The sequence below is a fragment of the Dromaius novaehollandiae genome, chromosome 5, assembly GCF_036370855.1.
Source record: "Dromaius novaehollandiae isolate bDroNov1 chromosome 5, bDroNov1.hap1, whole genome shotgun sequence".
In the NCBI taxonomy this organism is placed as follows: Eukaryota; Metazoa; Chordata; class Aves; order Casuariiformes; family Dromaiidae; genus Dromaius; species Dromaius novaehollandiae.
In genome coordinates, this window is record NC_088102.1 from 10,916,302 (window position 1) to 10,921,249 (window position 4,948).

Consider the following 4,948-nt stretch of genomic DNA (forward strand, 5'->3'; position numbering starts at 1 on the left):
TGTTCCAGGCCTGCTGAGCAAACGAGCTCTGAGTCTGCTTCACCCAGGCTGCCTTTGGCGTGTGTGTGTGTGTGTGTGTGTGTGTGTGTGGCTCTCGTTAACCACTTCTGTGCACGTCTCCAGCTCTTGAGAGGCAAATGTAGTTTCCCTGAGCACTTGCACACACTGTCTTGACACCTCACTGTTGTCTGGGGATTGTCAAGGACAATCTCCAAGCTGTGATTTTGAATAAAAAATGAATGGAGAAAGAGTGGGGCTGGCCTGAGAGGGGCACGAAGCTCTTTCCAGCACCGGGATGTTGTTTGGACCGGCTGCTGCAGTGCTGCTTCCCAGCGCGTGGGGAAGTGGCTGTGAACGTGGTGTTGGTTGCAGTGCTCTGGAGATATACCGATAAGGGCTACGTGTCAGCTAGACCCAAATGCCTAGAGTCACTCTTGGACGTAAGTGGAGGCTGTGCTGCTCCATGGACAGCACAGCATGAAGGGACTTGGGCTTGGCTCTGCCGAGGCTTGCAAAGTGCCCTTAGTCTTGTTACTCTGCCTCTCCAGACCAGAATTTCTCTGTGCATTAGACGGCAATATTATTGATTTGTGGTAAGCCTTGTTCTTTTATCAGCACATTTCCTTTAGCACAGCTAAGCCTAGGCTAAGCACTGATCCAAACACTCATGAAGTCAAGAGAAGTTGCTACGCATCGGTTCCTCGCTGACATGGCATCTTGTCCAAATCTGTGATTTATGATACTAGTGCCCCCTCAACACCTTTCTAATTCTTTAATAAAAGATACTTTTATTAAGTGTTCCTTTTCAAGCCCAAGCCTCATTAATGTGTTTAAGGAATAAACAGAATAATTGGTGGAGTGATGGCTGCCTAAACAGATCAGTATGGCAGAGCACTGAGAAGAAACAAAACCTGCCTCCTTTGCAGCTACCCCTCAGACTGGGAGCTTTGAATTTAGAATAACATATTTGTAACCATGAAGTTAATGCCTTATTACTACATCAACAGCGTATTAGCACGGAAATTGCAGGCTTCCCACTTTGATATAGCTATGATGATAAATTAGGTGTACAAAGGAGCTAATGATGAAATTAAGTGTAGTTATGAATATATATTAGATCTCTTTTCCCGGGTCAACTCTGGATGACAGAGCAAAGATATCCTTAATAACAGGTAAGCATCAGTCACTGGTAGACACCATGCTGCTGAAACCTGGACCCTACCACTTGTTAAAGAAATACAGAGAAAGAGAAGGAAGAAGTTAGGAGCTTTGTGCTGGAATGGAGAAAACCCTTTAAGCTCATGGTGTCTCACTCTGCTCTTGGTGGAACCCTGTTTTTAATAGTCAGTTTTGCCTGCTGCCACCCCAATGATGATCTCTAACCCAAGAACGTCTCCCGCTGGAGTGCTTTGTTAAGAAGCTGAACAAAGCCTGAGAGCTGAACTCTGGGCTTCAGCTGCTGCAGACCCACGTCCCTTGAGGGCACTGTGTGTCCCAAAGGACTGGGATGCAGGTTCGCTGAACACTAGTCAGCAGTTCAGGAAGCAGTTCAGTTTACCTGGCCCCAATCCAATCTCCCTGCATGACCTGGGGCAAATCATTTAGGCCAACATTTCAGCAGTGACTGGTGATTTTTTTTGAAGCACCTTTGTTTTTGATTGTTTAGTTCAGGGCAACTAAACCAGATTCAAGCCAAAGCTGCCTGTCACATCTCTGCAAGTAGGAGTCTCTCAGGTAATGTATCCCAAATATGAGACTCAGAATTGTCAGTCACTTCCAAAAAAGCCCATACTGCTGTCCTCTGTCCCTCAGTTCTCCATGGTGCTTACAGAGATAACAGCACTCCCTTCACCTCCAGGAGTGCTGAGAGTCTGGACATGATAAAAGCAGGACGCTCTCAGCCTCAAGGGGAACAAAAAATTATCTTACACAGATCATTTTGGAGATTTGTTTTGATTTCCAAATTATTTGTAATTACTACAGTAGAGGAGCTATACAGCTCTGCAGGCTTTTTCACACAACCAGCTGCTACGTCATTGCACAAATGTTGCATACCCTGCAGGGAAATGCTTTATAGGAAGTAGTTCTTCAGAGACGTCCCTCTGCTTTCTAAGTGACAGAGGGAGTTTGATCCACATTTCACCAAGTGACCTTGCCCAGAGCTGCCTCTCTGAACTAAAGTCTCTACAACTCTGCAAGTTGTATGTGTGCAGCAGATTTTAGTCTCTAATATTTTTCAGGCAAGGATGTCCTTTCCTAAAGGGAGTTAAACTCCACTTGCTGAGCAGTTCCTGGGAGCTTCTCAGAGAGGGAAAATGGTACAAACCAGTGTCCTCTTGCATCGGGATGCTGGGGTTCAGCCTTGGTGGCAATCAGGACCTGAGGGTGCTGTCTGGGGTGTAGCTTGTGGCCTGCCAGCCCTTCCAGATGGGCCACTCTTGTCCTCTCCAAGCCTTGCTTGCTCACTGCTACCGTAAGGCTGGCACGTGGGGACGGGGGTCCAGCAGCCGCCCCACAGAGCCATGGCACGGGGGACATTGCCAGTCTGCATGCGAGAGCAGGCACTGACCCCTGCTTCTCTCCTCCTCACCCCTGCAAGTACTTTCTGTCAAACAATTTATAGTCGGTTTCTTTTATACACCACAATTTCCAGCCCCTGGGAGAGCGTGTGGAAATCTTCCTGGGAGGGGATGTGACTGCCCCCGTCCCCTCTAGTGCCCGAGGCTGCTGAAAGCTCCCTTTCCCCTGGCGAAAGCTGCCTTCTCCTGCGGGGCTGGCAGTGGCCGGCTTGTGACAGCAGAGGGAGACGGAGGCCCAGCAACGGGCTGCGCGGCGGTGCGGAGTGCGGCGGTGCGGTGCGGTGCGGTGCGGTGCGGTGCGGTGCGGAGTGCGGCGGTGCGGAGTGCGGCGGTGCGGTGCGGTGCGGGGCGGTGCGGTGCGGTGCGGTGCGGAGTGCGGCGGTGCGGTGCGGTGCGGAGTGCGGCGGTGCGGTGCGGTGCGGTGCGGTGTGGGGCGGTGCGGTGCGGTGCGGAGTGCGGCGGTGCGGTGCGGTGCGGTGCGGTGCGGTGCGGTGCGGAGTGCGGCGGTGCGGAGCGCCCGGCCGGAGGCTGCCCCGCCGGGGCGGGTGTTTCTCTGTCATCAGCCTAAAACGAAACATGAGGACTATCGGCTGCAAACCGTCCGCGTCATCTGCCCCCAGAGCTGTTCTCTTTATAAAAAGTGATCTAGGAGTTAAAATACATCCCACTTCTGTAGACGCTTGGGAGTTATGTTTCTCCCGTAGGGTAATTAACTCCTGCCCTGTGTAACCTTTTCAGCAGCTCCCTTTCAACTCTCAAGCCCTGGCCCAGGGAAATATTTGGGGTCTGGTAATGCCAGGCCTGCAGAGGTAGGTGTCCCAAATTCATCGTTGGAGAAACTGAGGCACAGAGCGGCAGCTGGGATTGTCGGAGAGTATGGGGCAGGGCAAGCATGGTGTCAACCTGGCGGTTTCACCACTCAAATACCATGGTGGTTTTCACTCATTCCCAGGAAATCCACTTCTCCCAGCAGCAGGTCCCAGTTTTGGGACTTCCCTGGCAGATTGCATGAGCTGGCTTCTAGGTGCTGGCTCTGCATAAGCACAGTGCAGACCTACTTACTTTCCTACCTCTTCTGGCCATACCCAGGTGCTGGCAGTCCCCAGCTCTAGACACAGGCATACATGCAGGTGTCAAAGGAAATTTTCACTTTTTAGCATAGCACATATTGCCCTAATAGTAATTTCTGTCTCCTATGAAGTGCTGGTGATGAGATGGAGAATTATCTGATGGATCAAATCTGATCCATGAACCATCAGCTAGTTCAGTCTGGGAAGTGTATGAAGGAGCACCTAATTTTTCAGGCACTCAGGTTGTCTCTAGTGCTAAGCATCACCTGCCTGCAAATCTTATCAGATAGGGAAATACAGTACTTACAATTTTTCATACGGTATTGAAATTCTTAGCCCAGTGGGAACCAAATTCTGAGGCTGAACAGATTTCCATCCTGTTGTTTCCAGGAGGCAGACCTCCCCCAGCACCCCTGTCCAAAAAAAAAAAAAAAAAAAAAAAAAAAAAAAAAAAAGAGTAGTAGCAGAACTGAGAGGGAGCATAGCCTCATAGGGCTGGCTTTGGAGTAAAGCAGGAAAGAGGTGCTTTCGTGCTCTCTGTGCACTCACCCGTCCCTTAGAGAGAGTTTTGCAGCTCCTCCAAAACTCCAGCAGTGCATCTGTGCTGGCTGCAGGTTGGTGCATTAATATTCTTTGTCTTTGGAGCATGCTGCTGGTGTGAGGTGGAATGAAGCTAGAACTGTTGTCAGCTCACGTGAAATCCCAGATGAATGTGGGCTCTCTGCAGTAATGGAGTATATTACTCTAAATGGCTCAATAACACTACAGTGTTGCCATCTCCCCCTCTGTAATATATAAACTCTTTTACAGACCTAGATGGAATTTCTTTGACATCTCCTCAAATTGCATTGTTTTAAGGTACTTTTGCATTTTTATTGGCAACCCAGTTGTAATAGAGGGAATCCATATAGCATCGATGCTGCTTTCCAGGAGATGCCTGGTAGCTGTGAAATATAAAGCAATAAGGTCTTGGACTATAGCTTAATCTTATCAGCAGAATTCAGGTAGTGTGAGGCAGAAATTGTGCTACTAACAAGTGTTTCCAGACATCACTGCCTTGGTGAAATGGGATGGAAAATCAGAAAATAGAGATGTGTCTGGATCCTTGCACCTACTGAGTACGACAGCACAGGCAGAGGAGCCGGCTGTGCCAGGCAGCAGCCTAGTGATCAAAATAAATAAGCTCTGTGCTTCTCATGTGCTGTAATGCTAGTGCTATTCTGGTGTTTCTCCCAGCCCGGAGACATCAATCCTCTTCAAATACAGAGACAAAAGGCAAGTGACCACAAGGAAATGTGG